The 13,848-nt window shown below is 41.4% G+C and overlaps 1 protein-coding gene across 1 annotated transcript in view; it reads right to left on the reverse strand.

The window, feature by feature from the left end:
* Window positions 1-13,848, reverse strand: part of LOC122803568 (WD repeat-containing protein 49-like) — a 1,120,011-nt gene that overhangs the window by 945,046 nt on the left and 161,117 nt on the right. The gene's annotated exons all lie outside the window — the stretch shown is intronic.

The raw sequence follows: 13,848 nt of genomic DNA on the forward strand, positions 1-13,848 counted from the left end.
TCACAGGGAAGTCAAAGTGATGACAGCTTACAAGACTGACCACCTTGAACAATACAGAGGGAAGGTAACTCTGACCCAACAAGGAGGATGATCGTCATGCAGCAACTGTTATAGTAAGACTTTTGTCTCAGCTCTAGCATCAAATATCCTTTATTGGCTCCTGTGTACACTGATCCAGCCAACTAACAGCTGTTCACTGTTGCTCCATCAGTTTCTAATCCAAGTATCCCGAGTACTACCCTTCACCCCCACCCCCTGAAGGTTGGGACTGCCATTGCCACTAGCAGATTGGGAAGCATGCTTCTCAACTATCCAGATTTTGGAGAGACACCCCTATTTTTTCTTTAACTTTTGATTCATCCGTCTTAAAACTGAAAAGTCATTTGAGTAGTTCTAAGTTACTAGTACAAATATATAAAAAAATTATCCTTAACTTAGGGCCTTTTCACCTAATTATTTATTGCTCTGCCTCTAACTTTGGCAATAAATGTTAAGAGCTTTGTTGGGAAGGAGAAACACAAAGGGGAACAACCCTGCAGTGTCGCTCATTGGCCATTTGGGCATTTTTCCATCTCTTTCAAATTTCTGGTTTAAAAGCCAGTGTTTGCGCTTGTTTCCCCCCTTTTCTGTAACTAGTCTTGTCCAGATACAGATTTGCTATATCCAGGACTGTTTGTAAGCTTCTGAGCCCCTCAAGCCTTTCTGTGTTGGTGGGAAGCCTTCTAGCTTATCAGTGGGAGCGGTAAGCACTAGGTAGCCTATCTACCACAAGAGGAGTGATTTCTGGCCCAGAAATTGTAGTTTATTGGCCGTTTGGGCAGTTTTTCCATATCTCTCAACTTTCTGGTTTAAAAGCCCACATTTGTGCTTGTTTCCCACCTTTCCTGTAACTAGTCTAGTCCAGATACAGACTTGCTGTATCCAAGACTGTTTGTAAGCTCCTGAGCGGTGCCAAAGTCTGCTTTTCAATTTGTCCCTTAGATATACTAGTTCTCTCCTCTCCTGCACTTATATTAATTAGTCTAGCACTTTACCAGACTTCTTCTAGCAATTATTGTAGCACACAAAAGTGCTACCAGCACTAAACGTTCACAAGGAAACAGATCCAGTACTTATTATCAATGTACACCCCTCCAGGCATGTCTAAAGGTCAGCTCCCTGTGCTTTCTCCTATTAACCTGGTGAACTTGGGCATCCTGAGGCAATGTAGCAACTGCCTCATGTACACCAACAACCCTCTCCTCTTACCTCCCAACACTCAGACTTGCGAGAGATGCACTTATATATCCAAATTGGAAGCCATGCACTCTCCAGCCAAGACCGGTATAGCTGGTCAAGAGGAGAAGGTCAACATTTGCACCACACCACATGGAACACATAGCCTTCCAGAACACAAACCAGCACTGCCTTCACATAAAAACACAAACCACACACCCACCTTCGCAGAGGCTCTCAATAAAAATCTACAAAAGCAGCAGAGACCTCCAAGGCAGAAATGCACTTGACCACCACAACACAACACTAATCACGAGACACATAACTCTCCTAAACAGTGTGCCACTCAACCAAAGCCATTAAGGCAAAACAGCATGCCCAACACACTAGTCATAGGTGACTCGATAGTGAGGCATACTGATGTCCGACTGACTAGATTGAATAAGGAGAAAATAACAGTCAGCCAAGATCCATCACATAATGCATGCACTCAGGTCCCTCAACAACAGGTACAAATATGACTCTGTCACTGTACATGTGGGTGTGAATGATCTGAGACACACCTCCCTGGACTATATGAAAAGAGACATGGAGGAGCTCTTGGATTATGTAGCCCAGGCAGGTATGACCCTAGCCCTGAGCAGCATCCTGCCATCACCCAGAATGATACCACAGTACAAGCAGAAAATTATTGATTTCAACAATTGGCTAAGTTTCTGGTGTCATTCTAAGGGATCCAGTATCTGTCTGCCTGAGATGACATGACTGACAGACCTCGATGCTTTGCCAGAGATGGTGTACATCTGTCACCCCTGGGCTTCCAGATACTAGCCAAGGCTCTTGCCACCCCTATAGTGCCTTTTTAAGGCGGTGTTCCAAAGACCAAATTATCACGGTAACAGCTACAAACAAATGAAATCTGAGGATCATGCTGTTCAACGCTAGAAGTCTAAATTTCAAAATGCACTCGCTCGAAGCACTCCTTAAAATGGAGAACATCGACATTTGTGCTGTAACAGAGACCAAATTCAAGGTAGCAGAAAGCACCCCTGCACTTTCAGGCTATAACTCATTCCACACCTTTCGGTCCCAGAACTTGGACCGAAGCTCCAAAGACGGTGGTGTTTCCATATTTGTAAAGGATGCACACGACTCCAGACTGGTAGCCCAACATAATGCATCAGAGATACTTCAGGTGCAGCTAACATTAGGTAAGACAGCGATTCAGGTCGTAGCCTGCTATAGGTCCTCAACCATGCCCCAAGACTCACACTCCACATCTAAGCACCCTGGAGAATATTAGGGTCCAACCTAACACTCTCTTACTAGGTGACTTCAACTACTCCTCCATTAACTGGGAAAACTACTCATGTACCAATACACTTGCGCACCGTTTCCTGGAGTTCATTAATTCCAATGCCCTAGACCAGCTCTTTCTTACCCCCACTAGAGGTCCACAGTCAAATTTACCTTTACAAGTGAAAAAGAAGAAGTAGGTCCTCCTTGACAGGATGGAGGGCAGCTCACTCACAGGAGTATCTGCCAAAGTCACAACCAGATCTCAACTCCTCCCCAATACTGAGGACCATACATGAAGAGTTGCTGAAGGATCCAGAAAGATCTGATCCCTAGTCTGCAGCTTCCAGCATTACTGGAATTCCACAGCCACGACCAGGAGGATTTATTTATTTATTGTACATTTGTTGATTGGGATAGTCCAACTGGATACACGTCCATTTTCAGCAGAGGCCCGGGGAGTAAAGCTCCAATACTACAGATAAACCTTTACACAATACAAGGTAATGCTTGACACATTACAAGAAAAAAAGACATGACTTACAGGGTGCATCAGTATTGCCCTCATAGAAGACTAAAAAGATTTACAGTCTATCATAATTAAAAACAAGTAAGGTTTTACACTATTCGTTATGAGCGAAATTAGGTATTGCATACAGTGTAATTTAGAACACTTTAGAAAAAAGGAGCTAGTCAGGATTGGAACAGAGACATAGCCAGTGTGTAGTAAAATGCCTTTTGAAACTTTTTTTGAATTGAGATAATGAGGGTTCAAGACTCAGGTCAGCTGGAAGTGAATTCCAAAGTTGGCAAACAGGGAGTCACCTGCTGAGTTGTTAGTTTTGAGCGTTTGAACCAGCAGTTTGTTAGAAGAGCAAAGTAGCCTAGAGTTACTATAGGAATTAATAATGTTTTTAAGGGCAGGTGTATTTTCAGGTTGGTTGAGAACCTTGTGTGCTACTATGAGTTGATTGAACTGAAGTAGGCTGGGCAATTCTAGCCACCCTAGAAGGTTAAGGTTATGACAGTGGTGTGTCCTATATGTGGAGCCGGTGGCAAACATGGCAATGTGGTTATAGCCGCTTGAGAATTTGCTAAGATCAAATTTGTTCAAGTTAGTGAGTACAGCGGAGGCATAGAGAAGGGCAGAGAGTAGATGAGTGTGGGCAATGATTGTCCTGGCTGACAGGGTTAGAAAAAGTTTATTTTTATATAGTGATCCGAGTTTCTTATTAATGGTTATGACGCTTTGGTTGACATGCTTATCAAATCTGAGGTTATTTTCTATTATTACCCCTAAGAGTTTAGTATGGGCATCTGGGGAAATAATGGTACCATTGTCGGATTTTATATTAAGGGAAAGTGGAGTGGACCTACGAGTGGGGGAGAAAACCAGTAGCTTAGTTTTGTTAGGGTTCAACAGCAGATGATGATCGGAGAGCCAATTTTCGACTGTGTTGAAGGTTATCTGGGATAAGGTCTAGAGGTATGTCGAGGAGGAGGCCGAGCAGATCAAAGCTGAGTCATCAGCGTATTGGATGCAAGTTGCATCTGGGATGACAGTACTCTATCCCCCAGAGAACCATACCCAATGCACTCAATGGAAGGCCTAGCCTAAAGATTCTCCTTATACTAGGTCAGAGCATAGGGATAAAACTGTGCCCCACACTTTGAAGGACTCACTGGAACCCAACTACAAAAAACAGTGGTTGTCAGTGTGATCAGTACTAAGGAAGACTCTTACGGTTACATTCACACAAGCCAGGATGAAACTGTATAGGTTTATTCTGCCATGCATTATAATGCACTTGCTGAAAAAATACTCCAGTTAATCATACTCCTGCTGCTGTATGCTCCACATGAACGATTTATTTAGGCATATAGTAGAAAGAGCATTAAAAGATGTCATATGGAGGACTTGAAACATTTCAGATTAGTTGAACAGAAACCACACAGTACATTCTGATACTGAACTCTCAATCAGATTTATAGCTGACCTCATGATACTTAACCCTGTGGTTATTCCTTTATTTATTTATCCAGAAAATAGATGGAATAACACATAAGGTAACTGGATGGTATATTTTATTTATTTTATTTTATTTTACATTTGTCGACAGGGATAGTCCGACTGGATACATGTCCATTTTCAGTGGAGGCCTGAGGAGAAAAGCTCCAAGGTAGAACATACAGTAAAAAATCACAAAATGATTACAAGTTACATACAGCTTACAGGCTCCAGTTGAGAAAGCAGGTAATATAATCATACATTTTTAAAACAGTGTTGAAAATTGACTAGACAATGTAACATGATTACAGACTATAGAGAAGGATCTAGTCGGGTTTTGAACAAGGACATAGGCAGCGACTTGGCTTTTTTTGAACTGAGTAAGAGAGGGTTCAAGAGTAAGATCAGCAGGAAGACAGTTCCAAGTTTTGCCAACAGAGTTAGCAAACAGAGTCCCCAGCAGATTTGTTGATTTTGCATGTTTGAACCGGTAGTTTATTAGAAGAGTAAAGTGACCTCAGGTTGCTATAAGGGTTGATGACATTTTTAAGTGCAGGCGTATTATCAGGGTGGGTGAGACCTTTATTGGGCAATTATAAGCTGGTTGCACTGAAGTAGGCTAGGCCATTCTAGCCACCCCAGAAGATTTAGGTTGTGACAGTGGTGGGTCCCATAGGCTGTGCCTGTTGCAAATCTAGCAATATGGTTATAACAGCTGGAGAGTTTGCTAAGAGTGGATTTGTTCAAATTAGTGAGTAGAGGAGAGACATAGAGAAGAGTGGAGGGTAGATGGGAATGAGCAATAGCAGTCCTAGCAAATGGAGTAAGGAAAGGTACGATCTTATAGAGGGAGCCAAGTGTTTTGTTAATGGTTTTGACAGTTTGACTGACATGGATCAAATTTGAGGGTGTTGTCTATTGTGACACCTAAGAGTTTGGTTTGCACATCTGGGGAGATAATGCTACCATTATTAGATTCTATTGTAAAGTGTAGTGAGGAAGACTTACAAGTGAGGGAGAAAATAAGCAACTTTGTTTTGTTAGGGTTTAATATCAGCTGATGGTTAGAGAGTCAGTTTTCAACTATATTGAAAGTATTCTGGGTTAATGTCATTAGATCTGTCGGGGAGGTGGCTGAATAAATCAAGGTGGAGTCATCCGCACCTTGGATACAGATAGCATTTGGGATGACTGTGGGAAGGTCATTAATAAAGAGACAGAAAAGAAGGGATCCTGGTATGGAGCCCTGGGGGACACCTAGGGTGATGAGAAGATGGGCTGATAGTTTGCCCTGCCATAGGATTGTCTACCACACAGGTAAGATTGAAACCAATGAAGTCACGGCTATTTAGTGAAAATGCCTTAAGGGTGTGCATGCGTATTAGGTGGTTGACCATATCAAAGGCCTTGGAGAGATCTAAAAAGAGGGCTGAGGAAAGCTTGCTATTATTTCGGTTATGGTTTACGGTGTTAGAGAAGGATAAGAGGGCTGAGGTGGTACTGTGGTGTGGCCTAAAACCATGCTGAGAGTTAGTCAGCAGCTAATTCTGGGTAAGATAATGCATAAGTTGTTTATGGACACACTTCTCCATAATTTTAGCCAATGGTGACAGAATAGCTATGGGTCTAACGTTTGACACTTCGAAGGAGTTGCCTCCTTTATGGAGTGGTATTACATGAGATATTTTCCAAATGGAGGGGGATGGTGGCTTCAGATAAGGCTCTGTTGATTATGATGGAGATGGAGTATGCTATGGCATCTGCTGCTTTTTGCAGATACTCTGGTGGGAGGAGATCATCTGCTAGTAGTTAGTTTTAATTTCTTAATTAGAGAATTAGAGATCTGATAAGTGATGTAGAAACAGGCTGAAAGCTAAAGGATAGTGGGGTATTGGCTGTGGCAGAATTTGGATTGGAGCAGCTAGGTGCCATTTGGCTGGCTAGGGACTGGATAGTCTCTGTGAAGAAACTATTGAAGGTATTTTCAATATCCTCTGGGGATTTATGGTTAGAAGCTGATGGGGTAGGAGTAGAGGACTGTCCTGGGTGAAGAAGTATGTCTATTCCTGCCCAAAACTTTTGAGGTTTGTTGTGATGTTTTGTTGAAGATGGTAGTAGAAGTTTTTTTTGTCTAGTATAATAGATTTTTTTGTGTGATTCCTTAGCTGTCGGTACCTGAGTTGATCTAGTGGGTCTTTTGTGGCATGACATTTGTCCCATACCTTATTTCTAGCTGTGATTTTACATTTTGTCTTTTCTGAGAGCCACGGGGCAGTTTTTGTTTTGGTTCTAATGGAGCGAGCGGGAGCATGAGAATTAAGAATAGTAAAGAATATGGAATTAAAGTATTCTACTGCATCGTCCAGTGAAAGGTGCTTTAGGACTGACCAATTGCAAGCTTTACGTTCATTTTGAAAATTGGTGGAGTTTAAGTTCTTATTATTTCTGATGGTTTTAAAGGTGGTCTGGTGGGGGTTGTCCACCTTGTGCTTGATAATGTACATAAGTAAGTGGTCACTTAGGTCATCTTGGAGGGTCTCTGACTTGTACATATAGGGGTGGCTGTTGATAAGTATCCAATCTAGGATACTGTCTTTGTTATTGGGTTTGCCTATCCTGGTGGGGGAGGATATGAGCTGCATAAAACCATGTAGGTTGACATGGGTTGTAGGAGATTCCAAGGAACAGGTGTTCCAATCAATGTTAAAATCTCCAAGCACCATAGTTTCTTAGGGGTAGGTACTGGATAACCAGTGGAGGATGTCCTCTAGGGTGTTTGTACTATTACTTGGGGGAATGCAAACGCAGACAATGTTTATGCATTTGTTATTGTTAATCTGTAGTTTGGTAATAAGAATTTCTGTATTATTAAACTGGGGTGGTTGTAGGGAGACCGTAGTAACATCTAGTGTATTTTTATACAGTACAGCTACCCCACCACCCTTCCTAGTAGTACGATCTAATCTAAGTATGTTGTACCCTGGTGGTATTACCTCATTGTTACAGTACAGCTACCCCACTACCCTTCCTAGTAGTATGATCTAATCTAAGTATGTCGTACCCTGGTGGTATTACCTCATTGTTACAGTACAGCTACCCCACCACCCTTCCTAGTAGTATAATCTAATCTAAGTATGTTGTACCCTGGTGGTATTACCTCATTGTTACAGTATAGTTACCCCACCACCCTTCCTAGTAGTACAATCTAATCTAAGTATGTCGTACCCTGGTGGTATTACCTCATTGTTACAGTACACCTACCCCACCACCTTTCCTAGTAGCATGATCTAATCTAAGTATGTCGTACCCTGGTGGTATTACCTCATTGTTACCGTACAGCTACCCAACCACCCTTCCCAGTAGTATGATCTATTCTAAGTATGTCATACCCTGGTGGTATTACCTCATTGTCTTTAGTTACCAGTTTTAGCCAGGTCTCCATAAGACATAATACATCAGGGGAGTAAACTGCTAAGAGGGCATGCAGATTATGGACCTTATCGTTTATGCTTCTGATATTTAGTTGGCAGGTCAGGAGAGAATTAGGGGACCTATCAGGCAGTGTTATGTTAGAAGGAATATTAGTTTGAGAACTGGAATCAGCAGGTGAGGATGGGCCAGGGTTTGGGTGGATGTCTCCATCCATTGTCAGTCTGTAATGTAAGCTAACTATGAGTTTCATAATTTTGTTTATACATTTTTGGTACTGTTTAGTTTTAGGGCTGATTTACCTGGGTCTAATCGGGTTGGTAGTTTTTATTAATGGTGGGGTCAGGTATGTGGGGAATTATGAAATGGTCAGTATTGTTTGATATTGATGTAGTGATAGTCTGGGATTTTGGGTAGTGGAAACCTAGGTAGGGCTGATTTTCAGCCCATTGAAATGTGAAAACAAAAGTGCATGTCATAACATGCTAATGTCACCTATATTATATATGTGAGACTACTAGAAAGTTTAAAGTTAAATTAGAGGCGCATGTCAGGGACATTGAATGCAGCAGATCTGAGAGCCCACTGGCACTATATGTTAATACAGTACATAGTAGAAACTTTTTATGTTTATGAGCCACTGTTTTAGAACAAGTCTATGTAAGTGACAGAGGGAGTGACACTTGGTGATTTCTTTTGAATAAAGGAAAGTATTTATTCTTAAATTTGATGCCCTGAGACATATAACGCTGAATACAGACATCAACTGGAAATATTTGCTCTGAATCATTAGTATTGGCAATTGATTAAATGACATTTGTTTCTGGCTGGCTCTCTCTTCTTGGACTCTATATTTAAATGTCTTTGTTGATTAGTCTCCTTTAAAGGCCTCTGTTGAAGCAGTGCAACATATTTTGTATTTTTTTGCATTAACAATGTTCATATGTCTGTTATGTACCTGGAGCTTTTCTCCCCAGGCCTCCGCTGAAAATGGACATGTATCCAGTCGGACTCTCCCGGTTAACAAATGTAAAATAAAATAAATAAATAATAAAAAATAAATTGTAAAGATTTTATCTTCTGTCTTACTTAACTATTGTAATTTTTGGTACCTGTCTTTTACATCTTCTAAAGGTTTCCCCTACACTGGATAGATCCCATGGTCAGAGTCCTGGGCTACACTAGGAGTGGTGTGATTGAAACCAAATCACAAAAATCTGTCATTGTTAGGGATGGTTGCCCAGTGCAAAGGCTGAGTCCTTACAGCCTTCCAAGACCCTGGAATGCTACACACATGAAAATGTCACTCACTCCTCCTAAAAGGAGCATCCTCCTCTACAGTACATGGATGGCCATGGAAGGGGATGGCAAAGGAAGAGGAAGGTATCTGTTGATTGACAGCACTTTCAATGAGTGACAATAAATCAAGGAAATGTGGGTGAAATTTTGCCAATAGTGGGGTTCTCCTTTTTCTCAACTGTTTGTGCAGTAAAGAGTTAAGATCAAAGAGTCAATTGTAATTCTTTCTAGTGCATGGAGCTAACTTTTTCAACAGGATATTGATATCTGAGGAGAGCTCGGTATGAAATCCATGATTTCATGATAGCATATTAAGGTGCTGTGAGACACTGACGATTTATGGCTGTACGGGGCTACTGGCAAGGGAGGAAGATTACAATGGCATGTATTCATATTCCATCAAAAACTGCTATTATGGAGCTTAGGAACATTTTGGAAGAAGCAATCAGCATTCAGCATTGAATATTATTTATAGGTGGGGACTGGAATTTTATTTGCAATAGTGAGGCTGTATCTGGGAGATGTAGAACAGACAATATAACAAAAACATGGAGATTTTTGAAGAAATTTATGAAAATATTTGGTATGGAAGATATTAATTCAGTAGTAGGAACTTGGACAGAAGTTACATATTATTCCCCAAGAAACTGAGGTAGACTAGATAGAAATTATATTTCACTGGAACATGTGCATTTAAGGGAAAGTTTCAATACACATCCAATAACTATCTATGATCAGGAACTAATAGGCCACATTCAATACACTAAGTGTGCATGATATGTATTCAAGAACATTCTTATCTCATTTTTTGTGCTTTCTAGTCACTCAGACAGATTACACTAAGTGTACATATAGTCTGCAGTCGTGCAGTGGTTAGTGTTGTCGCTAAGTGTTTAGGTTAGCAGTGGCGCCTCACAGCAAGAGCCTCTCCCGTTCGATTCTCAGCTGGAGCGTTTTCTGTGTGGAGTCTGCATGTCCTCCCCATGGTCAAACGACATCTAAAGACATGCAGGTAGGTGCATGCGTGAACAGGTGTGCCTTCTTTGCAGGTCGGGCGTCGGGTTGGCAACTTGGCACCATAAAAATCAACTGCCAATCATTAGCAGACTGGAGTTCCACTGTGGCGACCCCTAACCGGGATAAGCCGAAAGACATACTACTACTGCTTGGGCAAAAGAATGCTGAAAGGGTTTTTGCCACAATTAAGGAACTTATAACAAGAGAAATAGCAGAGATCCTGCAAAGGTTTTAGATATATTCCTAGGTTCATAGGTGTTTACAAGGCTACCGAACACAAGGGCCACTAATAAAGAGAATAAGGAATTCAGAAATACAGGATATAATTGGTACAGTAATCAAGAAAAGTTGGCTTTATTTGCAGACGATATCATTTTGTACCTGATAAACCCAGAAAAGGACATCTCAGTGTTGCGGATATTTTGCGACAGTTTCAAGTCTTTTGGGGATATAAAATTAATAAAGATAAACCAAAGGCTGTAGCCATAAATTAAGTGCCCACACACAAATTGGTTCACCAATTCCCATATTTATGGGGACATGATAAAATTAAGTGTTTAGGAATATGGATTAAAAAGGCTTCTGTTATAGCAGCTAAGGATATGTGGGAAGCGACTAAACAAAAAATACAAAAATTGAGAAAATGGAAACTCTTGTTTATGGGTATGGATAGTAAGATTCACACAGTAAAAATGTTTTTAGTCTCTTTAGTCTTATATGTTGTTTTTCTTTCGGCTTTTCCCAGTTAGGGATCGCCACAGCAAAACTGTGGTCTGCTAATGATTGGCAGTAGATTTTTTGCGGGTGCCGAGGTGCTAGTTCGATGCCCAACCTTCAACAAAGGCACGCCCATTCTACGCATGTCTTTCGAACGCCACTCGACCGCTGGGAGGACATGCAGACTCCACACAGAAGGCCCTCCAGACAAGAATCAAATGGGAGAACCTCTTGCTGTGAGGCAACAACGCTACCGCTGCACCACCGCGGCTTCTCTTTAGTCTTATATATTAGTCTTATATATGGGTCAGGTATACTTTTATCAAACCGAAGAGAGGTTGTGGACAATAATTAATAATTAATTGAAGGAATTTATCTGGGAGGGAAAGACAGCAAGAGTTAAAAGTGGGAAACGTTGATCCCTGCAAAAGAATATTTAGGTTTAGTTGAGCTCAAGGGATATTTTAGAGCTACACAGTTAAGGCTTATTTACAAAACAAAAGCAGAAGGTTATATTTCAAAGTAAAAAGAGATGATGATGAAGCAATGGGGAAGTTTAAAAAATAGAGATAGAGTGGGATTTTGGATGCAGATCCTTAAGGGGGATAATAACAACAATAAAGAATATTAAATTTGTAAAGTAGCAGAACACATTCTGAGAATTAAGCCAATACAAGAATGTAGAAAGGAGATATTGCCAATAGAGATGACTACATGTAGGTGTATAAAAATAGGTAATAGGGTATGGAATTTGTTGGAAAAACCTGGCAAAGGAACCAAGATATTTGGAGCAAATAACCCAAGCAGGAAAGGTAATAATGGGGGATGAGGCCAAGAAGACATCTGGATTGCAGGCCAGAGACTGCCTTCCCTGCCATGGCTTCATCTAAGAGTACAGGCAAAGAGAAAGAGATGGGGGTTTAAATGTTCCCTGCCATGGCTTCATCTAAGAGTACAGGCAAAGAGAAAGAGATGGGGTTTAAATGTTCCCTGCCATGGCTTCATCTAAGAGTACAGGCAAAGAGAAAGAGATGGGGGTTTAAATGTTCCCTGCCATGGCTTCATCTAAGAGTACAGGCAAAGAGAAAGAGATGGGGGTTTAAATGTTCCCTGCCATGGCTTCATCTAAGAGTACAGGCAAAGAGAAAGAGATGGGGGTTTAAATGTTCCCTGCCATGGCTTCATCTAAGAGTACAGGCAAAGAGAAAGAGATGGGGGTTTAAATGTTCCTGCCATGGCTTCATCTAAGAGTACAGGCAAAGAGAAAGAGATGGGGTTTAAATGTTCCCTGCCATGGCTTCATCTAAGAGTACAGGCAAAGAGAAAGAGATGGGGGTTTAAATGTTCCCTGCCATGGCTTCATCTAAGAGTACAGGCAAAGAGAAAGAGATGGGGGTTTAAATGTTCCCTGCCATGGCTTCATCTAAGAGTACAGGCAACGAGAAAGAGATGGGGTTTAAATGTTCCCTGCCATGGCTTCATCTAAGAGTACAGGCAAAGAGAAAGAGATGGGGGTTTAAATGTTCCCTGCCATGGCTTCATCTAAGAGTACAGGCAAAGAGAAAGAGATGGGGGTCTATATATTCCCTGCCATGGATTCATCTAAGAGTACAGGCAAAGAGAAAGAGGTGGGGGTTTAAATGTTCCCTGCCATGGCTTCATCTAAGAGTACAGACAAAGAGGAAGAGATGGGGGTTTAAATGTTCCCTGCCATGGCTTCATCTAAGAGTACAGGCAAAGAGAAAGAGATGGGGGTTTAAATGTTCCCTGCCATGGCTTCATCTAAGAGTACAGGCAAAGAGAAAGAGATGGGGGTTTAAATGTTCCCTGCCATGGCTTCATCTAAGAGTACAGGCAAAGAGAAAGAGATGGGGGTTTAAATGTTCCCTGCCATGGCTTCATCTAAGAGTACAGGCAAAGAGAAAGAGATTGGGGTTTAAATGTTCCCTGCCATGGCTTCATCTAAGAGTACAGGCAAAGAGAAAGAGATGGGGGTTTAAATGTTCCCTGCCATGGCTTCATCTAAGAGTACAGGCAAAGAAAAAGAGATGGGGGTTTAAATGTTCCCTGCCATGGCTTCATCTAAGAGTACAGGCAAAGAAAAAGAGATGGGGGGTTAAATGTTCCCTGCCATGGCCTCATCTAAGAGTACAGGCAAAGAGAAAGAGATGGGGATTTAAATGTTCCCTGCCATGGCTTCATCTAAGAGTACAGGCAAAGAGAAAGAGATGGGGATTTAAATGTTCCCTGCCATGGCTTCATCTAAGAGTACAGGCAAAGAGAAAGAGATGGGGATTTAAATGTTCCCTGCCATGGCTTCATCTAAGAGTACAGGCAAAGAAAAAGAGATGGGGGGATTTAAATGTTCCCCGCCATGGCTTCATCTAAGAGTACATGCAAAGAGAAAGAGATGGGGATTTAAATGTTCCCTGCCATGGCTTCATCTAAGAGTACAGGCAAAAAAAAAGAGATGGGGGATTTAAATGTTCCCTGCCATGGCTTCATCTAAGAGTACAGGCAAAGAGAAAGAGATGGGGATTTAAATGTTCCCTGCCATGGCTTCATCTAAGAGTACAGGCAAAGAGAAAGAGATGGGGATTTAAATGTTCCCTGCCATGGCTTCATCTAAGAGTACAGGCAAAGAAAAAGAGATGGGGGGATTTAAATGTTCCCTGCCATGGCTTCATCTAAGAGTACAGGCAAAGAAAAAGAGATAGGGGGATTTAAATGGAAGACCTGCTCTGGTACAATTTTTAGTTGAATCTAGGACAGGAACAGCTCTTAAAAAGGGAAAATTATTAGGGCATATAAAATATTTTATTATAACTAAATGGATGAATTAAAGGAGGTCAGAAGGAGACTGGAAA

This window comes from Protopterus annectens, chromosome 5.part1 (assembly GCF_019279795.1).
Source record: "Protopterus annectens isolate FY-2018-M chromosome 5.part1, PAN1.0, whole genome shotgun sequence".
Classification (NCBI taxonomy): domain Eukaryota; kingdom Metazoa; phylum Chordata; order Ceratodontiformes; family Protopteridae; genus Protopterus; species Protopterus annectens.